At 43.4% G+C, this 26193-nt stretch overlaps 1 protein-coding gene across 3 annotated transcripts in view; it reads right to left on the bottom strand.

Annotated features, from left to right (window-relative positions):
* DCTD (dCMP deaminase) overlaps positions 1–26193 on the bottom strand; it is a 117241-nt gene that overhangs the window by 71359 nt on the left and 19689 nt on the right. Inside the window, exon 1 of one of the 3 annotated variants that reach the window (XM_043893648.1) lies at positions 16749–16767. The exons of 1 other annotated variant lie outside the window; for it this stretch is intronic. The gene's annotated coding sequence lies outside the window, so the exon portion shown is untranslated. Of the gene's footprint in view, positions 1–16748; positions 16795–26193 lie in introns of those variants that run through there. One more of the 3 variants, XR_006339262.1, reaches the window with a different exon arrangement.

The raw sequence follows: 26193 nt of genomic DNA on the forward strand, positions 1-26193 counted from the left end.
ACCACTGATCATATACTTGACCAAGTATAATCATGACCAAGGGCTTCCCCAATGGGTCAGCAGTAAAAAATCCACATAAAATACAGGAGATCCAGGTTCTGTCCTTAGGTCTGGAAGATCCCCTGGAGAAGGGAATGGCAACTCACTCCAGCATTCTTCCCTGGGAAATCCCATGGACAGAGGAGTCTGGTGGGCTACAGTCCATGAGGTCTACAACCCTGTGGGTTGCAAAAGAGTCAGACACGACTGAGCAACTAAACAGCAATAACAACTTACTATGACCGAGCCCAGACACGCTGGTATAACTATCACAGAAATGGAAACAAATATATAATCATTTTAATTTTTAAGGAAACCTAGCACTGTTTTTTATTTTTTCATTCTAAGCAACTCCTTGTCTGTGGATAAACTTGAGGATTTTCCTTTCTGGAAATGGAACTCTACTAAACTTTCCCTCACCATTCAATCCCTTTTTAAGAAATTGATTCACATTGATCATCTTTCAGAGAGGAAGAATAAGTGAAGGGTATGGTGCCTGACAGAATTCTTACCAGTTAGAAACACAATGGAGGAACCAGGCCAGTAGAACCAGATTAAATCTATAAAATTCCAAGCTGAGTGACTGAGTCTCCCAAAGACCTGTTTGGACACGACATGTTCCCAGTAGCTCAGACCCCCCACCCCCACCCACACGGCCACATTCCCTGGTCCTTATTCTGCAGCTCTTCACTACCATTCTTCCACCAGAGGCCACATCTGGCTATGATGGCCTGAATATGGCCCACAGACAATTTCTTTGGCTCCCTTTGCAGTTTGGAAAATTTGTGTTAGGTGCTAACATTTAAAATTAGAGACTTCATTTTTTCCTTAAAAAAAAAAAAAAAACAACTAGATTCCCATCTTCTGTTTAAAAATCAAAAGATGTGGCAACACTGGGCATGGATTCCTGTGTGGCCTCATTGAGCTCAAATAGGGGCAACTGATTCTTTAATAACAATGGCAATAATAATAGAAGTTTTGGCTAACTGTGTAATAACAGCATTGTTACTCACCACACACTCTCTCTGAAGGGCTTTGCAATGTATTCAGCCCTTTAATCCTCACATCAACCCTATGAAGTAGGTGTTGTCATTATTGTCAATTTCTAAATGAAGAATACAAGGCAAAAGGAGATCAAGTAATTCGTTCAAAGTCACACAGTTTAAATGGTAGAGCGAAGATTTGACTGAACCAAGCAGGCTGGCTCCAAAGTCTAAACCATTACGTACTGGTAATACATGGTCTCCCCAGAAATGCTAGATAGGAACAGACTGGTGTAGACATATGGATGCCTAGATGTGAAAGCTGCTGAAATGAATGCGTTAACAGTTAAAGGTAGTATGGGGTCCCATGTCAGACTGCCTCCATTTGAATTTCAGCTCTGCCACTGGGAGAACTTGGACCACTTGAACATTTTCAAGTTAATCTTATCTGTAAAATGGGAAAATAGTACCATCCCATGGATTGTTTAAACAATACAAAATCAAGAGAGGGACTCAATATATAGTCCTGACCATAGGTAAATGCTGAAACATGGTAAAGACTCAATTAATGTTCACTATTATTATTTTAGGGCTTCCCATGTGGTTCAGTGGTAAAGAATCTGCCTGCCAATTCAGGAGACAAAGAAGACGTGGGTTCGATTCCTGGGTTGGGAAGATCCCCTGGAGGCGGAAATGGCAACTTGTTTCTGTGTTCTTGCTTGGAAAATCCCACGGACAGAGGAGCCTGGAGAGCTACAGTCCATGGGGTTGCAAAGAGTCAGACACGACTGAGCATGCACACATCAACCCATCCACCACCATTATTATTATTTTATATGGGTGAATCTTAGCTCCGAAAATTCTGTATTTTGTGTTGGACTAAGAGAAGTTTTTAGTGCTTTCTCCAGTTTCTAACAATTTGTAGTTTAAACTGTTAAATGTTTATAGACAAAAATGATATGATTCTATGTCTAGGAAACACAGTTGAAGTACTAGTTAGCTGAAGAGCATCACTATGTAAAATAAAATTGGCCTTTCATTTTTTTCAGCACACATTTATTAAGCCTCTACTACATCATATTCATTGTTGCAAATCTAATATTTTAGCCTAGCTCAGAGCAGAACTTCAATAAACACTTGTAAAATAAGTAAAAGTGAGAAGTCGAGAAAACTGTTCTTCTGAAAGGGAAGAAGCCAGGAAAAAAAAATCCTGAGAATCGATTCACAAAGAATAAGCAAACAAACCAAAAAAGTGCAATGGCAGAAAATTTTTTCTTGTTGGGATCAGAAAGCACTGAACACTAACGAAAACAGAACACAGACCCCTTCTGACGTATTTTATACTGTTTAAAGATAAACATTTGTGCGCTGCAAGCCGCAAATGGATTTAAACTCCAACGAGGACTTTATAAGCCATCTGCCGGTCTCCTAATGAGGCTGGTAACTAGCATTGTTTACAGTTAGGCAACAGGGGTCATGGATATTTGTTGTAATGAAAGCTGCGATGCATCACTGCAGAATCTAAAAGAGCCTTCTTCACAAGGGCTAATTACAAATATAATAAAACAACATGAAAAAAAAAAAAAAGAAAACCTCTTGAAGTCCACAGAGAAACCTAACTTGGCACAATGAATACAAACTGGAGTACCCGCTCTGTTTTCATTTCATGAATTCTGATTACAGAAGCCAAATCATATTTAACTACTAACAATACTAGGCCACCAATGGGTCTTTCGCTTCAGATCACTTAATCACAAGATGCTTCGTGGACCATCTGGATCTCTAAGATGTTTGCTGACGCTCTAGCAGACAGTAGGCAAATGATTAGCAAGACCCACAGGTTTTTTGGTGTTTTTTTTTTTTTTTAAATAAGGTGCTACTTTAAAGCTGTGCCTCCCTGGTGCCCAAATTGAACTTGCTGAGTTAGTTCATTTAAGAAGGCCGCAGGGGTTGAGGTCGAGGAGGGGAGTCTGGGAGAAATTTGCTTAGGATCACAGAAACAAAGGTACTGATTGGCTGAGTGAATTTTTCACTTTTCAACTGGCTATTTTAGCTCCCCAGAGATGTAGTCTGAATCATAATTCTTTTGGTCCATATATTATGGCAGTGTTTACATAAGTCACTGGGGGGAAAAGCTAGCATATTGCATTAGTGGATGAGATCCACATCAGTTTATTTCCTCAGCATCCCAGACTAGGGAAACTTAGAGTCACAATATGCAGGGGTGCTTACAAAATGTTTCACACTGGTAGCACGCTCAGCACCTGAGATGGTGAGGGTGAGGCAAGGCTTTTATCTTATTTAAACAGCCTGTTAATAGTCATGATGAGACTACAAGGAGAAGAATATCCTGAATCTGGAGAATGAGTTCATAGTCAAGTACATAAAAATCAAAACTCAAATCAGAGACCACGAAGAAGGGACTTCCCTGGTGGTCCAGTGGTTAAGAATCCGCCTTCCAGTGCAGGGGACACAGTTTCATCCCTAGTCGGGGAATTAAGATCCCACATATGGGGGGGCAACTGAGCCCGGAGCCCCAGCTGCTGGGCCCACATCACAACTACCGAAGCCTGTGTGCGCCAGAGCCTGTGCTCCTCAAGGAAAAGCCCGAGCCACAACTAAGATGTGATGCAGCCAAATAAATAAATATATTTTTTTAAACCCTCTAAGTAATACACACATCCCTGGGGAAAGAATAGCCAGTAAAACTTTGACAGTAGGAGAAACATTAGGTGGATCTTACACTACCAAATACTGAAACATATTAAGCACAGATAAAGTCACCCGGTGGAACTCAGGCTTCCCTGGTGGTTCAGATAATAAAGAATTCGCCTGCAGAGCAGATGACTCGGGTTCCATCCCTGAGTCAGGAAGATCCCTTGGAGAAGGGAATGGCAACCCACTCCAGTATTCTGGCCTGGAAAATCCCATGGGCAGAGGAGCCTGGCGGGCTGCAGTCCATGGGGTCAAAGAGTCGGACGTGACTGAGTAACTAACAAAGTCCTCTGGTGCAGATGAAAGAAAAGAATGAGAAACCAGTAAGTGGGACGGAAAACGAAGATCCACAGGCAGATCCAATATGACTGGAGCCCCAGAAAGTTGTACCCAGGTTTATAAAAAAGTGTGAGCAAAAAATGTGGCATTTGAAATAAATGAAGACAACAAAGATTAGTCAATAAATAACACTAAGTAAGTAATAAGCTAACTTTTTGAAGGATGGGAAAGATACTCACATCTTTTCCTATGCCAAAATAAAGTCCAGAGATCCCACTACTGGGCAGATATCCTCAGAAAACCATAATTCAAAAAGACATGTGTATCCCAGTGTTCACTGCAGCACTGTTTACAATAACCAGGACATGGAAGCAACCTAAATGTCCGTCAACAGATGAATAAAGAAGATGTGGTACATATCTACAATGGACAGTTATTTAGCCATAAAAAGGAATGAAAGGGGTCATTTGCAGCGACAGAGATGAACCTAGAGTCTGTCATATAAAGTGAAGTAAGTCAGAGAAACAAATATCATATATTAGTGAATATATATGGAATCCAGAAAAACGGTTCAAATCAACCTATTTACAGGGTAGGAATAGAGATGCAGATGTAGAGACCGGACGTGTGGACCCAAGGAGGAAAGGGGAAGGTGGGACGAACTGGGAGATTAGGGTTGACATATACACCACCATGAGTAAAACAGACAGCTAGCGGGAAGCTGCCGGATAGGACAGGGAGCTCAGCTCAGGGCTCTGTGATGACCTGGAGGGGAGGGGACGGGGGGTGGGCAGAAGGAGGCTTAAGAAGGAGGAAATATCTGCATACATATACAGCTGATTCATTTCATGGTACGGCAGAAACAAACACAACATTGTAAAGCAATTATACTCTGATCAATCAAATTTAAAAAATAACGTCTAGAGAATTAAAGAAATAAATATAAAAAAATGATACTTTTTTTTAAAACTTTCTTAAAATGTAGGCAGATATTTTTCTGAGCCCCAAGGTGGGAAAGGCGGAAACCATCCATCAGTAGAGCTCACAAACCCTCTGTCCCCTCAGTCTATCAAGGAGCCTGCCGGCAAAAGGGGAAAAGCTGCAAACTGATTCTGTTCATACACGTGTCGTATGTTTTAAATGCAGGACGAGCAATGATTTTCACAGAAATGCCCTGAAAGAACTAAAAATGTTACGAATTTAGAGGTTGCCCAGAAACTCCACACTGTGTTGATCATTTTGGAGGGCACACCATCCCGTGAATAAGATTTGCTACCTTCTGACTTCTGTGCTTTCAGATCACTCACACGGTAGTGCTGGCTTAATTAAACATGCCAATAAAAATAAATAAAATTAAAAAACATTTATTTTTACTCCACGCTGAATTTTAGCTCCACTTCTCAAAGGTGCGTTAGTCGCCCACAGGGGTTGACTGTGAACCAAAAAAAAAAACTAAAAAAAAAAAAATAACATACATACCACTCAGAAAAACATCATACACGTATATAATAAACAAGTGTGTGCCTACGTGCTAAGTCGTTTCAGTCATGTCTGACCTTTGCGATCCTATGGATTGTAAACAGCCAGGCTCCTCTGTCCATGGGATTCTCCAGGCAAGAATACTGGAGTGCGTTGCCGTGCCCTCCTCCAGGGGATCTTCCCAGCCCAGGGATCGAACCTGCATGTGTTTCATCTAACTTGCATTGGCAGGAGGGTTCTTTACTGCTAGTGCCACCTGAGAAGCTCTTAATAAATGAGACCCCAGTGCAAATATAGAATGAATCCATGCATGCCAGGATAAGTGAGCCTCCAATGGTGGTGATTTCATACAAGAATTCTAAAAGAAAAGTGTGAATAAGGTGTCAGATAATGAATGTCTAAAAACTGGATTTTGTTCAACAAGGAATCCATGACTCTCTGTTGCTGGGCACCGCCTGTACTGAAATTTTGTCATAGGATGACATGAAGTCATCAAAACTTTTGCATCATCTTCAGACCAGTCAGTGACCCTTCTGTCATCCATACAAGGTTTTCTGGAATGAAAGCAAAATGTTGCCTCCAAGTAAGACTCCGACTCATTCTATCCCTAAAGGCAAAGAAGAGGTAGTGACAGGAACAGATGTCAGTGATAGACCATTACAATATATGAAGTGAAGTGAAGTGAAAGTCACTCAGTTGTGTCTGACTCTTTGTGACCCCATGGACTATACAGTCCACGAAATTCTCCAGGCCAGATTACTGGAGTGGGTAGCCTTTCCCTTCTCCAGGGCATCTTCCCAACCCAGGGATCGAACCCAGGTCTCCTGCATTGCAGGCAGATTCTTTACCAGCTGAGCCCCTAGGAAAGCCCCAGAATACTGGAGTGTGTAGCCTATCCCTTCTCCAGGGAATCTTCCCAACCCAGGAATCGAACCAGGGTCTCCTGCATTGCAGGCGGATTCTTTACCAACTGAGCTATCAGGGAAGCCCATTATGATATATACATGTATCAAATTCACACATGGTCTACCTTAAATTCATGCAATGTTATGTGCCAAACATATTCACTGTTTAAAAGAGAAAAAAATATAAAACCAGTCTGCAAGCTAAAGGCCAATATTATGCATAAAGAGAAAGCAGAACAGTTCTTGGCAAAATGCCTCTGGTCCAAGGTCAATGGTGGACATCATCCTAGGTTAATAGTGAACACCATCCTAGGTCCCCGGTGAACATCGACCTAGGCCAATGGCAGACGAAGTGAAGGAGTAATCGCTGCCATGTCCTCCTGCTGCCAGATATTTATTTCTGTTTCTTGTTGGACAAGAACACTGAGGAACAGAGGGCAGCTCTGCTCCCAGCATGTGTGTGCCATATGCACAAGCAAGACGTTCTCCGTGGCTTCTGATTCTGTTAATCTCTGAAAAGCCATTCTACATAAACAGTTATTTCCTTGCTTAGGTCATGATTATTTAATGAATCAAATGACGATTCCGTCAACCCACCCTCTCTTTATTCATGGAGAGCAGTTGGTGGCCAGAAAGATGCCTTTTGATCTTCATGAGTATTGAAAGAAATAGCGCAGTACGTAAATATCATCAAATCACCAGCACTATAAGTGTGCCTTGTGTAGGGGAAATGAATGACTAGGAGGGTTGACCTGTTTTTTTTATACCGAGGTTCCACTGGACAGGGAAGCCTGGCGTGCTGCAGTCCATGAGGTCACAAAGAGTCGGGACACAAGTGTGCAACTGAACTGAACTGAACTCTGGTCATTGGAGAAGGAAATGGCAAGCCACTCCAGTATTCTTGCCTGGAAAGTTCCATGGACAGAGGAGCCTGGTGGGCTACAGTCCACGGAGTCACAGAGAGCTGGACACGACTGAGTGAGCACACTGGTCACTGAAGCAAAGAGATCACCCAAGACTTCAGTCTTGAGATAATTTTTATCACCTCATTAGAACCCATAACAACCTTGGAATGATTTCCAGGGACTTGTAGCCCGCAATTTAATAGAAGCAGATTTACTTCTATCTCCCAAGTCAGAGCTCTCAGTCTCACAGCTTTGACAGTGACAGGCTTCTTGGGCTAGCCTCCATAGAAGAGTGAACATAGACTTGAGCTGAAAAGCTCATCACAGTGTCTAGGTTTATGTTCCATCTTAGTAGGCAGAACTAGCTGACATGCGTGCGTGCTAGTGGCTTCAATTGCGTCCGACTGTTTAGGACCCCATGGACTGTAACCCGTGAGGCTCCTCTGTCCATGGGATTCTCCAGACAAGAATACTGCAGTGGGTTGCCATTCCCTCCTTCTCCAGCTTCCCAACCCACGAATCGAGCTAGCGTCTCTTATGTCTCCTGCATTGGAAGGCAGGTTCTTTACCATTAGCGCCACCTGGGAAGCCAGAACTAGCTGACAAACTCTCTCAAATCCTTGCTGCCATTCCCCAAAATCTGAAATTTAATAGGAATACTCTGGAGCAGGAAAATAACGTCATTCTGGGGCAAGACAGTGAAAGGAAGTTCTCAAGTTCCTGGGCAATGAGAACCGACCCTCCTCCTGATAAGCTGGAAAGAATGTATTTTCCAGAATAGCAGTTGCCTACCATCTACCCAGACGCAGCTAATGTGCTCTACTAAAATACTGTATCCAAAACAGTAGCTAAAATTAAGGTACTGAATGCTAGGTTTGTGACAGCCTGCTGTCATCTAAATGATCCCTCCAGATTTTGCGAGAGGCCAGTCTGGTGCGTTAAAATGGGATCCTAAAGAAGACACCATTTGGAAGGATTTGGTCAGACTGAAAGATCTAAGTCTTTAGGGGTGGCACTAATCTCTGCGGTCTTTCTGAAATGATATATTTACTACCACAGTCAGAGAGGGTAGTTTATTGGGTTTTTTTTTTATATGTTCATTTTTATTTATTTGACTGTGCCTGGTCTTAGCTGCGGCATGCGGGATCTTCCGTTCTAGCATGCGAACTCTTAACCGCAGTATGTGGAATCTACCTCCCTGACCAGGGACCGGAGCAGGTTACATGGTCGTGAAACTGATCTCTTCTTGAAGCTTAAAACTGCACTGAGGCTTTTAGCATACTAAGTAAGACCTAGTTGGCTGCCCATTTATTTTGCCCCAAGAAACTCCATGTCCTCTTACTCACTACCGACCCCTTAGAGACCCCACCATAGACTAGCCCCCTCCCCGACGTCAGTATAGACGTACTGTCCTTACCACAGTCATGCCGTCCAGCTCCTGACAGTGATTAAGTGCTGCCCCTTGGCCTCTGCTAGCCTGGGGACCCCATTATCCCCACTGGAGAGGCCAGTTCTGTAACCGCATCCCCACAGTCAGCCCCAGTCTGCAGGGGACGACGGGCACCAGAGAGCCTCTGGATGACGCTGGTGCCCCTCGCCGGGCGTTCCTCATCCCCAGGGGACACAGGGAGCAGGCGGTACTTGGGGACCTATGCTCAGGCACCCACTTCTCTGAGCCTTTATTCTTTGCTCCAGAGTCTGCTATGGCCATCTTTACTTCATCTTTTACAGTCCTAAACGAAATCAACCCTGAATATTCACTGGAAGGCCTGATGCTGAAGCTGAAGCTCCAATACCCTGGCCACCTGATGGGAAGAGCCGATTCACTGGAAAAGACCCTGATGTTGGGAAAGACTGAAGGTAGGAGAAGAGGGTGACAGAAGATGAGATGATTGGATGTTATCACCAACTCAATGGATGTGAATTTGAGTAAAGTCCGGGAGATGGTGAAGGACAGGGAGGCCTGGCGTGCTGCAGTCCATGGGGTCACAAAAAATTGGACCTGACTTAGTGACTGAACAGCAAGCACAAATACAGGCCGACACTTTGTCCAAGATCCTAGGAGTCCTCTGAGGAGGGTGTCAGAGCCGACTGCTGGCACTCCTGCCTGGGGGTTAAACCCTGCAGGATGGGAGAGGGCCCCCCAGCTGTGAGCGGCACCCTCCTGCAGGCTCTCGCTCGGGGTCCTGCCGGGAAGTTCTGCAGCCACTCGGGTTCAGAACCCCTCTCCTCTCTTGCTGGCTCAGCTCTCCCCCAGGCAGGTCGTGCCGATATATGACCCTAATTGTGGATCCCGCGGCCAGACCCAGAGGTGTAGGCAGACCCTTAGGAAGACAGGGTGTTGTCCTGCAAGGTACCCTCTTGCCACGTGGCCTCCAATCAGAGGGGTGCCCACCAACTTCCAACCAGGACTTGGGAATACAGCAGTTACATCCACCTAGAGAAACCCAGTGTAAGCCTCAGGGTCCCATTCCTTCACTGCCGAAGCCCTGAATTTATCTTTCCACTGAATCAGCTCCTCTCGTTCACATCATGCTTGCTCAGTCACCCAGTCGCATCCAGCTCTTTGCGACCCTGTGGATGGTTAGCCCACCAGGCTTCCCTGTCCGTGGAGTTTTCCAGGCAAGAACACTGGAGTGGGTTGCCATTTCCTCCTTGAGGGGATCCTCCTGACCCAAAGATCAAACCTGAGTCTCCCGCATTGGCAGGCGGATTCTTTACCACTGGCACCAAAAAAAGCAGCATGTATGGAGAGCATTGGGTTGGATGTGAGAATATAAGAGACATGACCGTGCCTTCCTTGGTGGGGTTTCGGTGGATACTGGAAAGCAGGAAATGACATTGGGAAGCATTAATGCAGAGGGGTCAGTATTTACGCCCAATCTCTTGCGGTCACTGCTCCGTCCTTAAACATATGCAGACATGTCCAGGCTTCACTCTTGCAGAGGGCAGCTCTGTCCACAACCAGCAAACACAGAACGCAGGCTTTCGGTATATTCCCCGCTCACAGCATCACTGGAGAACTTCCGCTCCTCCCTTGCCCAAAACTCATCTTCAGATTTCTCGGTCACAGACTTTGCTATTTATTCTCACATCTCTGTCCTTCCCTAAGCCCTCAGATTGGTCACACCCAGCTCCCTTGGCACGGGACCACCTTCAGTGAGACCCCTTCTGGTTAGACCCACCAACCTGAGGCCATCACAGCTTCAACCGTGGCCCCCTCCCAGCTGAGCCTTGTGAGCCTGTGAACTCAGGGCCACACCAGCACCGTGGGAAGGCTGGCAATGAGCGAGTCTGCTCTGTTCAGAGCTCAGGACGCATTTGCCTGTGTTTAGCCAATAAGCTCGGGACCGGAGACAACAGCTCAAGCTAAAGAAGGGAACAGACACTCCGAAAAGCAAGTACAAGCTCCAGGAAGACAAGAGACAGCGCAGTTCCTGACATGACGCTCTCAATTCCCAACAGGGAGAGAAATCCCCGGCTGACTTAGGCAACCTCCTTGATGCTCCCACGAGATCCTCCTTGGCGCCCTGAGCCCTCACCCTCCCAGTTCTGTACCTAAGGCTTCACTGTCTGTTTCTCTCACTGTGTTAAACACACCTCGAGAGCAGAAACCGTGTCTCAGCATCACCGCCCCCCATCCACCTGGCCGCCCCTAGGGGCTGGATGGGAAAAGCCTCCTTTCTGCAGAAAGCAGGGAACACTTCTGACTCGAGGCGTCCATGACCCCAGCATGTGTGAATCCGGGGTGAGCCAAGGAAACGGGCCAAACCGCAAGGAGCTGAGAACTGGAGGAAGCCAGAGCAGACAGAGGAAGTGGCCGGGACAGTGGCGTGCCAGGAGGACGGGGCAGGGGCCAGGAGTGCGGGGGAGAAGAGGGACGTGGTTGGGATCACAGCAGGACCCTAAAGGCCACAGGACATCACTGAGACCCAGAGGACTTCAGGATGCGGGCTTGGACTCGCTCTATCCCAAGATGACAAGAACAAGTGGAACTGGAATGCTAGGCAGAAGGGAAAGACTCAGGAAACTTGGAACGAGAAAGCTGGGTCCAAGCGGGGTCCAAGCCTTGCCTTAGTCACAAGGTACAAGGCAAGAATCTGACACCTAAACCAAACAAGAAGTCAGCGCAGCAAGGCCTTACCAGACACATGACTAGGCAATGCGAAGAGACGCAGAGATGTTTCTCAAATGGATGGACGGATGGACGGAAATAAAAAGGGTTTACAATGCTAGACCATCTAGAGACCAGGCCAGGACTCCTTAGATTCCCACCTGCCAGGAATCAGGTCGGGTCCAAATTTTGGATCAAGTACGAGCAGAGTGGCCACTGCTGTGGAGATTCTCCATGCCACAGGTCAAGGCGTCAGCCACCAGCACCTGTGTTTTGGCAGAGATGCAAGAACAGCAGAAGGGGGGAAGTTTCATAGAGGAAACCGCTGACGGCTTCAGGCGTGTCCTGAGTCAAGGCTGCTGGACTGAGGAAGCTGTAGATGGAGTGACTAGAATTGGGGTGTCCTGTGTGGTTAAGTCGGGCTCCCCAGGGGGCTCACTGGTAAAGAATTCGCCTGCCAAGCAGGAGACGCGGGTTCGATGCCTGGATTGGGAAAATCCCCTGGAGAAGGAAATGGCAGTCCACTCCAGTATTCTTGCCTGGAGAATCCCATGGACAGAGCCTGGCGGGCTACAGTCCATGAGGTCACAAAGAGTCGGAGGCAATTGGGAGACTAAACAACAACAAATAACAACAACACGTGGTTAGTTACGGGTGTATATTGTGGCTTTCTCCGGCTGATCTTAGATTGGAAGCAGGGACAAAATTAAGAAGGCTGTCAGTTATTTTTCAAGTCCCGGCCACTGTGGACTGATTGGTGGGGAGATTATTGTTCCGGTTTGGTTTCCTGCATCGCTCCCTGAGACCAGCCCGACATCCTGTGAGTCTGCCCCGCAGCAGGCTTAAGTCCTGGGCGAGCCGCTGCAGGCTTGTAGATCAACACTGTTTTTACGTATGGTTGGCCCACTGTCCGTGTGCATGTTCAGGGCCTCAATGGATGGACTCCTTTCCCAAACCTACATCAAGAGATAGACTTCTCGAGAACAGTCGGGGAATTGTCTCTGTTGCTAAAACTTAAATAAAAATGTGTCTACTATTTTTAATGCCTGGAGACTGATTCAAATCCAACCTGGATTTGGAAACTCAAAACCAATCTGGGGTGATATTTCAGGCAAGCGCGAAAAAGAGAGAAACAACTTCACCTGCCTCAACTACACAATAATCGGTTTGGATGCCGCACCAAGTGGTGAATAAGAGAAGCCAGAAAGGCATTTCTCAACCTGTGCAGTGTGCTCTGAGCTCTGCAGGAGACCCTGAAAAGTTAGTGAAGATTCAGACGGAAGGGACTTCCCTGGTGGCAGGGTGGTAAAGAATCTGCCTGCCGATGCGGGGGACACAGGTTCGATCCCCGGTCAGGGAAGACTCCACACGCGCCACAACTGCTGAGCCTGATCCCCACAAAACACAGCCACTGCGGTGAGAAGCCCACTCCACCACATGGAAGAGTAGCTCCCGCTCGCCGCCACCTAAGAAAGCCCGCACAAAGCGACAAACACCCAGCGCAGCCAATAAATAAATGCAATTCGTAAAGGATGGAAGTCTTCCTTCTTGGGCAGAAATTCTGACAAATTAGTGATACATTTCACACGTTAAATAATGTCACCAGTATGGATATAACCTAAGTACAACCACATACCCAGGGTTGTAGGGTATATTTTGGGGCTGAATTCAACCTAAAAAGTGCACACAGAACCATTTTTTTTTTTTTAACAACAGAGAAACGAGATTCCAGGATAAGTTTTATCTTTGTAATAATTTCCCTTTAAAAAACAGGCAGCTTATCGGTAAGAAAGCCTCCTATTAATCAATCTGACAATGTTACAGCCACATTTTCACAGTATATGTTCATAAACTTTAATTACTGGAATTAAAAGACAGCGGCACATATGGTAAGACTATCTTAAAATGTAAAGTGACAGATGTCTATAAATATTAAAATTCTGTAATTATCAGTATAGTTCATTAATTATCTGTCTTTGGATCTTAAAAATAGGAATGATATTTATTCACAAACATTCAGCCATTTAATGAATAAGAATTCATCTGAGGAAAACAAGGTGTGGCAAGCTGAGGCCTTTTCAGGGTTAGTATTTACTTTTAACCATCATGCAGTCAGAAGTGGCATGGTGACTTTTAACATGTTCTCATAGTGGGAGTACTGCAAACCAAAACTTAATTTGGATTTAAATAGACTGAATTTCCTCCCTATTTTTTTCTGAGAACTAATGAAAAACAGTATAACTAGTTGGGTCATGGATACGGATGGGAAATAATTTAAGAGTATGACCTGACCTGTTTGATATCAACATTAATATCAGAGTATATAAAACAGTAACATTTGGCTTTCTTTCCACTAGGGAACCTCATGGGATCTGAGCAGGATTATTGATAGCTTCCTCTCAAGGCTCTCTAAGCCAGGATTTTTCAAAAAATGTACTGTTCATACTAAATGCCTAGGGATCTGGGTTCAAGGTAGGGCCGGGGTTTGCATTTCTGCAGAGATGCTACGCTTCCAGTCCCAGGACTTAAGGATAACAAGGTCCGGACCACCAGACGCCAAAGATTTTAATGCATCTCATACCTATCAACGCCTTTATACACCTTGGCATGTAAAACACTTTGCAAGCATCTCTAAAGAATGTGTGCGTTATAATGTCTGTCCTTTCGCTCTGATTCCTTTGTATGAGTTGCTCAGTCGTGTCCAGCTCTTTGTGACCCCATGGACTGCAGCCCACCAGGCTCCTCTCTCCATGGATCTTCCAGGCAAGAATACTGGAGTGGGTGGGTTGCCATTCCCTTCTCCAGGGGATCTTCCTGACCCAGGGAGCGAACCCAGGTCTCCTGCACTGCAGGCAGATTCTTAATCTGTTCCTCAGGGTAAACTTCCCAGGGGAAATCTCTGTGAGCCCGGCAGGGGAAATTTCTGCTTGTCATTGACCACAATTATCCCAGCTCACAAAGAAACACCACCACTCAAAATGGTCATCCTAAGTGTGAATATGGGAGGATATTATAATTCTGATGACTGAAATACAGGCGTCTTTCTATTATGAGATGTTCTGAAGTAGCCCAGTCAAAGATTTCTGCTTGCCTTTTCAAATTATTCACAAGTGAGTACCCTTGCTTTGGGCTATGGGAGGAGATATGTTCAATTAGATTCATTCCTTTGAACAGGGGAACCGCATGGAGGTCCAATTTGACCCCGAAGGTGGACGGGCATCATTCCTCACTGGTTTCTGTTGACACAGTGCCGGAGGCTGGCTGAGAAGAAAGGGCAGTGGGCACCTGAGACTTGGAATACCAAGTCTGTCCCAAGTCGAGGTACTGAAGCCAGAAACCTGCATACTATTTTCTCCTCCAGCTCATCCTAAGTGTCCAGGGACCCCCTAAGGGGTTTTTCATGCCAGACTTTGGCCTCCTCTTTCCTAACACAAATGTGTCTGAACTACGCTCGCCTTTCTTACATGGGTGACTGGACAGTATCCAGTGTTGCATGAAAGGAAAGAGGACTGTTTGTCTGAGTCGTCTCTCCATGTTCTCACCTTCACGTGTCCCCTGCGCTTCAGGGTCCCGGCGGACGCCACCTCCTCCACGGAGCCTTCCAGGACGCCCACAGCTCACTGAGCTCTACCCCTGCATTACGAGGCTGTTGGGTCTCAAGGCGCTCACCTCCGTCTGCCTGGTATTATACCTGAGCACCGGGTCTCTCCTGAAACACTGTGAGCTCACAAGGGCAGACTGTCTCGTGCATCTCAAGCAGGCACTCAGGGAAGATTTTGGAATGAACACATGAATAAAGGCTAGTATATCCTAATGCCTGTCAAGGTGTTATTACAGACTACAGTAAAGCTCGTCTTATCCCTATCCCATGTGTTACCTTATCTTCCATAACTCTAAAGCCACTTACATAGCATGTAAGCATTTTCACACAGTATTTTTTTAACCAACCTACATTTCCAGTGTTGTACGATGCAGGTGATATTTGGGTGGCCAGTGCCCCTGTTCTTGTGCCCCCAGCGTATACCCAGCAGTTGTCTGCCTGCACCCTGATTAGAGACACGCAGGGCTGACAGCGATCTGGTTGCACAAAAGATTCATGACGTGAGCACATCGTGACCACAGCTCTCTAGCCCAGGTGAGGAGAAAAACCCTCAGCTCTGAGAATTCTACTTAACATATTAACAGAGTGAGTGGTATTTTTTTTTCCCTTTCCTCTCCTCCTCTCCTCCTCTTTTTTGTTTTAAATGACCAGTCCTTGTCCCCCCAAATGTTTTACTAGATTCAAATTGCTATTTTGTTTCCTTCTAACTTTCCATCTAGATGAACTTCTATGGTTCTTAGGAGTCCTTCTTTTTCTGCTTCTTGTAAGTTTTCACCTCTTGTTGTCTGCTTCCCAGTTCTCCAAACTGATTGTTTTTATTGCCTAACCATTTGCCACAGACTGAATGTTTATGACCCTCGGAACTTCATCTGTTGAAACCGGACGCCCAGTGCAACGGTATTAGGAGGTGGAGCTTGGAGAGATGCAAGGCCCTGGCGATGGGGTCAGTGATGTTCTACAAAAGACCCCAGAAAGCCCCTTACCCCTTTCACCGCATGCATGCATTCTCAGTTGCTCAGTCATGCCTGACTCTGCGACCCCCTGTAGCCCGCCATGCTCCTCTGTCCATGTGATTCTCCAGGCAAGAATACTGGAGTGGGTTGCCATGTCCTCCTCCAGGGGATCTTCCCGACTCAGGGATCGAACCCAGGTCTCCCACATTGCGGGCGGATTCTTTAATGTCTGAGCCACCAGCGAAGCCCAGGCATACCAGAGTGGATTGCCATTCCCTTCTTCAGGGGATCTTCCCAGACCAGCGATGGAACCCGTGCCTCCTGCATTGGCAGGCAGCTTCTGAGCCACCAGGGAATCCTTCCACTTTATGAGAACACAGTGAAAAGACAGCTGCCCAAGAGCCAGGAAGCAGGCCACCTGCCCCGCTCCCAGCAGACACTGAGACTGCCAGAGTCTTGATCTTAAACTTCCACCCTCCAGAACTGTCAAACTCCTATTATTTATAAGCCACGAGGTCAGTGACATTTTGTTAGAGCAACCTGAATGGACTAACATAGCATCTAAAGTACCAACCACAGTCCTCTTTTCTTCAACTTTATTTTTTAGTGATAATTTGTTTTCTGTTCTTTCATCAGTATCTTGATTTTATACATTTTCTGTATCATCACTTCCTCTGTTATCTCAATTATTTTTCCACTTAACGTCTAGATGATCCAAAACCAAAACAGAACAAATAAACAAATAACCAAGTTCAGAGGATTATACTGCAAATACCTGTGGGCTCACTACTCCACCAAATTGGCTTCAGATTTTAATTTTCCTGGAAAATAAAAATAAAAGTAGGTTAAGCAAGTTTTTTTTTCTATTCCTGTTTTAGTAAAAACAAAATGTTATCATGAATTGATGTTGAATTTTATCAAGTGCCATTTCTGGGCTTTCCAAGATGCTCTCATTCTTTTCTCTTTTAATCTGTTAGTGTGATAAATAATGTGAACATGATTATCTAATTTTAAACCATTTTTGCACTCAGCAATTAACCCAATTTGTTCGTGAAGAATTCTTTTATTTCTATATTGCCGAAGCTCAGTTTGCCAAATTTATTTAGGATTTTTTTAACGATGCTCGCAAATGAGTCTTTGTAACTTTCCTTTCACTGTGTGAGTTCGTGAAGTGAGTTAGAAACCTCGCCTCATCATCTATTTAAAAGAGTCCCGATCATTCAGATAATCATTGGGTATGCACTGAACATTTCTGGGGTTAGGTTTTGGGAGTGATTTTTAAGTACTGATAGAATTCTTCCATGATTTTTGATATTCAGCTTTTCTCTTCCTCTTCCAGTCCCTTGCGAAGTTATGTGTATTTGGGAAAACTGTCCATTTTATCTGTTTTCCCAGCATTGGTATTGTGTTGCGAACAGCACTCCCTCTTGGTTTTCAAAAATCTCCACTCCATCTCTGGCAACGTGTCTCAGTCTTGGTGAATTTTTGTATGTGCTTTATCTCTCTTTTTTTGCTCCATCTTGCTTGCAGGTCTTACCATTTTATTAGTTTCCGCAGTGAATCAGCTTTGGGTTTTATAATCTCCTCTATTGTTTCTTTGTTTTCTATTTTACCAAATTTATGCTTTCTATTAATTTCATTGCATTTACTACTGTCGGGTTCATTCAGCTGAGTGTATAATTCAGCTACGGCATTTAAGATGATAAACACCCCAGTCATTACCACTTCTGACGCACCCTGCCTGTTTCTGTGTATTTTATTTTCAGTTACAGGCTTATTTTCTAAGCGGAGAAGCAGTTCGGGGTTGTGATAAAAAAGATGGGTCTGCCTCTTGGACGAGTTATTGAATCACTCTGTGCCTGAATTTCATTATCTGTAAGCTAATAGAATATCTGTAATATCATTATCTGAAGATGATAGTTCTTCTGTCTTAGGGTTGTTATGAGCATTAAACTGGCTAAAACGTGTAAGATGCATTAACCAGTGCCTGGTATCTAGTCACTGCTCAAGTAACATTAGCAATTATTATTCCATTATAACTATTTTATTGTCTGTGCTTTAGACGTTTTATCCTCATTTGCAAAAACATGAAACTCTGCTGTCTATTTGTTATTAATTTCAAATTAATAGCAGTGAGGTAAGAAAAGGTGGCCAATATGATAAAAATGCTTTGGTATTTGTTGGTATTTCCTTTGTGACCTTAATTATGTTGCACATATGCCTAAAAATTACATCTATTCTCTATGGGGCATAGGGTTATTTTTTTCTTTTTTTAATATAGCCATTAGGTCACACTTGTTGTATTACTAAAATCTTAGATGTCTTTGCTAAACCTTTACCTGCCTGATCCATCAACGACAGACAGTGATATGGTTAAAAACTGCTCTTTGCATTGATGCTTTTGTTTACTTCTCGTTCTCCTCTGTCAATATTTGCACTTTACATGCAAGACTTTGCTATTAGGTACATTGGCTTCCCTGGTGGCTCAGATGGTAAAGCGTCTGCCTGCAATGGGGGAGACCTGGGTTCAATCCCTGGGTCGGGAAGATCCCCTGGAGAAGGAAATGGCAACCCACTCCAGTATTCTTGCCTGGAAAATTCCAGGGATAGAGGAGCCTTAGAGGCTACAGTCCATGGCGTCTCCAAGAGTCGGACAGGACTGAGCGACTTCACTCACTCACATTAGGTACATACTATTTCAGAGTTATATTCTTAAGTGCATTTGTTCATTATTTAAGTTTTCATTATCCCCAGCAGTGCTTTTCGCTTCCAGCTCTGTGATGCCCAATATTGTTAGGACTCACAAATTTGTTGTTTTTGGTTCTGTTTTGGTTCTGGATAGTATATGTTTGGTTTCAGTTGTTTGATTCTTTACTTAACCTTTCTAAATCATTATACGTCTCTTGTATACAGAATATAGCACAAATTTTTATCCAGTTATGTTTGCCAGGACTACTGATACACTGGATTTATTTCTACCAGCTTATTTTCATGCTACTTTCCATACTTCTCTTTTCTTCTTATTTCCGCTTGCCTATCCCCTAGTGATAGTGATAGTGATGATTTTCATCATCATTTCTCTCTTATCTTCAATTCATTTGTAAGTTATATGTTCTACTTTTATTCTTTTAGGAGTTACTCTTAATACTCATGATGAATATTTGACTTAAAGCCAAATTTAGTCAGTATCCTTACTCTCTTTTCAACTGACACTAGGATTTCAAAATGCATTTTTAAATGCCTATTACCTTATATGTTATATTCTCCAGTGGTTACAACCTTGCTTACACATTCTCAAGTCAGTCATTATTGTTGTTGCTATTAGTTTACATTCAGTTCAGTTCAGTTCAGTCGCTCAGTTGTGTCTGACTCTTTGCAACCCCATGAATCGCAGCACGCCAGGCCTCCCTGTCCATCACCAACTCCCGGAGTTTACTCAAACTCATGCCCATCGAGTTGGTGATGCCATCCAACCATCTCATCCTCTGCCGTCCCCTTCTCCTCCTGCCTTCAATCTTTTCCAGCATCAGGGTCTTTTCAAATGAGTCAGCTCTCCGCATCAGATGGCCAAAGTATTGGAGTTTCAGCTTCAGCATCAGTCCTTCCAATAAACACCCAGGACTGATCTCCTTTAGGATGGACTGGTTGGATCTCCTTGCAGTCCAAGGGACTCTCAAGAGTCTTCTCCAACACCACAGTTCAAAAGCATCAATTTTTCAGCGCTTAGCTTTCTTCACAGTCCAACTCTCACATCCATACCTGACCACTGGAAAAACCATAACCTTGATTAGACAGACCATTGTTGGCAAAGTATTGTCTCTGCTTTTTAATATGCTGTCTAGGTTGGTCATAACTTTCTTTCCAAGAAGTAAGCGTCTTTTAATTTCATGGCTGCAATCACCATCTGCAGCGATTTTGGAGTCCAAAAAAATTAAGTCTGTCACTGTTCCCACTGTTTCCCCATCTATTTGCCATGAAGTGATGGGACCAGATGCCATGATCTTAGTTTTCTGAATGTTAAGCTTTAAGCCAACTTTTTCACTCTCCTCTTTCACTTTCATCAAGAGGCTCTTTAGTTCTTCACTTTCTGCCATAAGGATGGTGTCATCTGCATATCTGAGGTTATTGATATTTCTCCCGGCAATCTTGATTCCAGCTTGTGTTTCATCCAGTCCAGCATTTCTCATGATGTACTCTGCATACAAGTTAAATAAGCAGGGTGACAATATACAGCCCTGACTGTATATTATATGCATTAGTTTACATAGCTAGTGCTTTTTAAATTTAGCCACAATGTATATATCTGTTTGCTTTCTATTTTTTCTTGCAAATTTGGTCTTTCCTTCTAAGCGTGGTTTTCTTCTTCCTCCTCTGTCCATGGGATTCTCCAGGCAAGAATACTGGAGTGGGTTGCCACGCCCTCCTCCAGGGGATCTTCCCAACCCAGCGATCAAACCTGCGTGTCTTACATCTAACCTGCATTGGCAGGGGGGGTTCTTCACCACTAGTGCCTCCTGGGAAGCCCACTGTCAGGTCTAGTTACTCCCAAACCAAGAAATGACCATACACTGACACTCTTGGTCCGGAACCACAGGCTTTTCCTAAACTACTCATGGGCACAAGGGCGCAGCGGCTGCTGCCCCAGCCATTCATCTTGTCAATCGACAGGGAGCCGAAAGGAATGTGACCACAGCCTCCCCACAAACACCTCAGACACGGGGATTCTCAGGCATGCGATATCGAACAACTGCTTTGATGTATTAAGAAATAAAAAAAATTAGCTTGAAAATATCTCCAGGAAACCAAAAACTATAAACATTACATTAACAAAGAAGCAAACAGAACTTCTAAAATTTAAAAACTCTATAACTGAGAAAATTACTCAAAAAGAGTTTACGAGCAGGTTAGACATAATAACTAAAGAGAACATTACTGAACTGAATGTTGATGCTGGTCAGAAGAAATTACCTAGAATGTAGCACAGAAGACAACAAATACAGAAAAGAGGATAAAATCATAGAAGGAAGAATTAAGAGGGCCTTATATACATTTATTGAGAGTCTGGAGAAGATAAAATAAGTAAATAAAAAAACATATTTAGAAGAGACAAAGCCACAGATTTAAGAAGCTCATCAAAGCCAAAGCAGGAAAAAAGAAAATCCAGCTTTAGACACATCAAAGAAAATGAAAACAAAACAAATTTCTGAAAAGCCCTAAAAGAATATAAATTATTTTAAAATTCGAAGAGAAAGATCTTAAAAGCAGCCAGAGGGGGAGAAAATGAATTACCTTGAAAAGAGTTATAGTCGGGCTTCCCCAATAACTCAGCAGGTAAAGAATCCACCTAAAATGCAGGAGACACGGAAGACATGGGTTCAGTCCCTGGGTTGGGAAGATCCCCTGGAGAAGGAAATGGTAACCCACTCCAGTCTTCTTGCCAGGGAAATTCCATGGACAAAGGAGACTGGCGGGCTACAGTCCATGGGGTCGCAAAGGCGTTGGACATGACTGAGCCACAGCAGCAGAAAGAATTATACTTAATTAATTCATAGGTCTTCAACAGCAACAAAGGAAGCTGAAAGGATGAGATTTTTCCAGGTGTTGCATGCTTAGTCACTAAGTCGAATCCAACTCTTTGTACCCAACGCACTATAGTCTGCCAGGCTCCTCTGTCCATGGGATTCTCCAGGCAAGAATACTGGAGTGGGTTACCATTGAAAGTGAAAGTGAAGTCGTTCAGTCATGTCTGACTCTTTGCCACCCCATCGACTATAGCCTACCAGGCTTTTCTGTCCATGGGATTTTCCAGGCAAGAATACTGGAGTGGGTTGCCATTTTCTTCTCCAGGAGATCTTCTTGACCCAGGGATTGAACCTGGGTCTCCCGCATTGTAGGCAGACACTTTACCATCTGATCCACCAGGAAAGTCCAACCAGGGTTGCCATTAAGAGACCATAATTATCAACCTAGAATTATTTCAGGAAGGAGGGCAAATAAAGACATTTTCAGACAAACAAAACAGAATTTGCCACCAGCAGAAACTCACTACAGGAAATTCTGAAGGATATACATTTGACAGGAAAATGACCCTATATGAAATGCCAGAGATGAGAAAGGAAAGAATAGCAAAGGAAACCATAAATGTTTGGCTAAATCTAACACTGACTGTATAAACCAATAATAATGACGTCTTTGGGGATTCAAAAAATGATAACAACGTCACTGGCATAATCTCTGTGAAGGGAAATTTGGCAATATCTATCAAAATTACAAATGTATGTACCCTTTGATTTAGCAACTCCACCGTGAATTCTAGGAATTTATTTGAAAGTTACATAGTTCTCAAGATTAGTCATCCCAAATGTTTTGATTGCACATGAGAATATTTCAGAAAATATGTGCACACTTTGTAGAACTAGGAGAATTCTGAAATTATGTGATTCTTTCCAAATTCTCTGATTCTTACTGGTTCTGTGTTTATACCCACTGGATTTAGAGCAACTTCCATTTCTAAATGCTTTATAATTGAATCACAATTTAAATACATTCAGAAGATCATGTTATTTAGCGATTCCATGATAGTTGATCTATGAAGTAGTAAATCTTTTTAATATTGTAAACGAACTAGCCCCTAATTTATGACTCTTAACTGAAGAAAATTTTCCTGTTGACGTGGACTACATTTCAAAAGCTTTTAGCTTCTTTTTTTGGCTGAAATGAATTTTCCCTAAAAGCAGTTTAATCAATGGTGATTATGCTTACAAACAATCTCAGATAAGCTTATATAACCCACAATGAGCTGAAAGTAGTAAAAAGCAACACTTACTATGGCTAGAAATAGAAAATGGATGAGAAGAATTAGAAATATTTTTCTTCAATGTTGGTGCCTCAGGAAAAGTAAAGAAAAAATAGTGTAGACACAATTAGATGGGAAGACAGAGTCCTTTGTGAAACTCCGGGGCCTCTCAAGGGCTTTAGAAGTTTGTGGGGAAATTATAAAATGTATGACTTCCCTTTTCCTTGGCACAATGTCTAACAGCATAACATTTTTGCTTTGAGTCATGGTTATCGTCATTGATGGTGCCCAAATGGAGACTGAGAAAGAAGGAGAGGAGGGCTAACCATTTCTAAAGGAGCCAAGCAAGAACTGAGAGACTGGGGCCAAGAGGGGGAAAGAGAATGAGTCTGTTACCAAGAAAGCAATTGCCTGAGACTAAGTAAATGGAATTGTAAATGGTAAAAAAAAGAAAACAAAAGAAAGGAAGAAAAGTAGACAGGGATAGGTTTGTCCCCTAGGGATTATCACAATCCCCGGCCCTCATGTAAATTCAACAAATATTTACTGCGCAGAGCAGACCTGGAACTGAACGGGAGAGGAGAGTTTGGGGGTCAATGTTAGTTACCCCTATTGACCACCAGGTGGCATCATCATCTCATGACCTCTCTGGTGTCGCAGGTAAAACCTAGGGGGCAGGAAAGGGAGGCGTCAGTGTACAAACACTGGATTCGTGTGCGTGAATGTTCATCACCAAGTTCAGAAGTGGGTAAGAACCTGTACGAATGTTCTCAAATCAGGTGAAGTGTGCTGGAGTAGTCTTACTGCTGAAATTTGGGCCCCGAACGCCCTATAAATTTTAACCTAAACTCATTTTGTTCAAAAATTTGTCCCCCGCCCCAAACTACTACATTTGTACATTTCTAACCATTAATATCAAGCTTAAAACACATGGAATGGGTGACTGAGCAGCAGCTTTGATGATCCATATTCAGAAAGAACCACTGCTGCAAGATGCTACCTTTTTAGTGGCAGCTGTGAACTGACCTATTTCCCCAAAATACAATTATTCCAAGCTCCATTATTTCAGGCTGATTCATATATGAATATTCCTCTGGGTATTACTAAAATAAAAATCAAGTGAAACAGATTAAAAACTATATTTAATGGTCCCCAAAGAAACACTTCAAAAAAAAAAAAAATCTGCCCATGCTAGAGAATGATACCAAAGTAGTTTAAAAGTTTCAAGCAAGTAAAGTAGAAAGAAAAACAAAATGTTCTTGTAATACATTAATGAAGATTTGGATAAATCCTGAAAAGAAGATAGAAAACATAACTGAGAGATATGTCTTTTCTCCCCCAGCCCTTTTTTTGACTACACCATGTGGCATGTAGGATCTTAGTTCCCCAGTTGGGGATAGAACCTGTACCCCCTGCATTGGAAGGGGGAAATCTTAACCACTGAATTGCCAGGAAAGTCCCCCACCTTTATCTCTTTTTTTCCCACATTTACCTAAGCAATGACTGATGAGTTTTCCAAATTTGCTGGCATATTGAGTGCAGCACCTTCACAGCATCATCTTTTAGGATTTGAAATAGCTCAGCTGGAATTCCATCACCTCCACTAGCTTTGCTCCTAGTGATGCTTCCTAAGGCCCACTTGACTTTGCATTCCAGGATGTCTGGCTCTAGGTGAGTGATCACACCATCATGGTTATCTGGGTCATTAAGATCTTTTTTGTATAGTTCTTCTGTGTATTCTTGCCACCTCTTCTTAATATCTTCTGCTTCTGTTAGGTCCATACCGTTTCTGTCCTTTATTGTGCCCATTTTTGCATGAAATTCTCCCTTGGTATCTCTAATTTTCTTGAAGAGATTTCTAGTCTTTCCCATTCTATTGTTTTCCTCTATTTCTTTGAATTGATCATTTAGGAAGACTTTCTTATCTCTCCTTGGTATTCTTTGGAACTCTGCATTCAGATGGGTATATCTTTCCTATTCTCCTTTGCCTTTTGCTTTTCTTCTTTTCTCAGCTATTTGTAAGGCCTCCTCAGACAACCATTTTGCCTTTTTGCATTTATTTTTCTTCAGGATAGTTTTGATCACTGCCTCCTGTACAATGTTGTGAACCTCTGTCCATAGTTCTTCAGGCACTCTATCAGATCTAATCCCTTGAATCTATTTGTCACTTCCACTGTATAATTGTAAGGGATTTAATTTAAGTCATATCTGAATGGTCTAGTGGTTTTCCCTACTTTATTCAATTTAAGTCTGAATTTGGTAATAAGGAGTTCATGATCTGAGCCACAGTCAGCTCCCGGTCTTGTTTTTGCTGACTGTATAGAGCTTCTCTATTTTGGGCTGCAAAGAATATAATCAATCTGATTTTGGTAATGACCATTTGGTGACATCCATGTGTAGAGTCATCTCTTGTGTTGCTGGAAGAGGTTGTTTGCTATAACCAGTATGTTCTCTTGGTAAAACTCTGGTAGCTTTTGCCCTGCTTCATTTTGTACTCCAAAGCTAAATTTGCTTGTTACTCTAGGTATCTCTTGACTTCCTACTTTTGCATTCCAGTCCTCTATAATGAAAAGGACATCTTTTTTTTTTTTTTTTTTTTTGGTGTTAGTTCTAGAAGGTCTTGTCTTCATAGAACCATTCAACTTAAGCTTCTTCGGCATTAGTGGTTGGGGCATAGACTTGGATTACTGTGATATTGAATGGTTTGCCTTAGAAACAAGCAACTATCACTCTGTCGTTTTTGAGACTGCACCCAAGTACTGCACTTTGGACTCTTTTTTGTTGACTATAAGGGCTACTCCATTTCTTCTAAGGGATTCTTGTCCACAGTAGTAGACATAATGGTCATCTGAATTAAATTTGGTCCATTTTAGTTCACTGATTCCTAAAATGTGGATGTTCACTCTTGCCATCTCCTGTTTGACCACTGCTAATTTACCTTGATTAGTGGACCTAACATTTCAGGTTCCTATGCAATACTGTTCTTTACTTCCATCACTGGTCACATTCACAACTGGGTGTTGTGTTCACTTTGGCTCAGCCTCTTCATGGGCTTCCCTTGTAGCTCAGTCAGTAAAGAATCTGCCTGCAATGCAGGAGACCCGGGTTCGATTCCTTAGTCGGGAAGATTCCCTGGAGAAGGAAATGGCAACCCACTCCAGTATTCTTGCCTGGAGAATCCCATAGACAGAGGAACCTGGCAGGCTACAGTCCATGGGGCCACAAGAGTCGGACATGACTGAGTGACTAAACCACCACCACCTCCAGCCTCTTCATTCTTTCTGGAGTTATTTCTCCACTCTTCTCCATTTGCATATTGGGCACCTACCACCCCAGGGAGTTCATCTCTCAGTGTCCTATCTTTTTGCCTTTTCATATTGTTCACGAGGTTCTCAAGGCAAGAATACTGAAGTGGTTTTCCATT

This window comes from Cervus elaphus, chromosome 32, assembly GCF_910594005.1.
Source record: "Cervus elaphus chromosome 32, mCerEla1.1, whole genome shotgun sequence".
Lineage (NCBI taxonomy): Eukaryota > Metazoa > Chordata > Mammalia > Artiodactyla > Cervidae > Cervus > Cervus elaphus.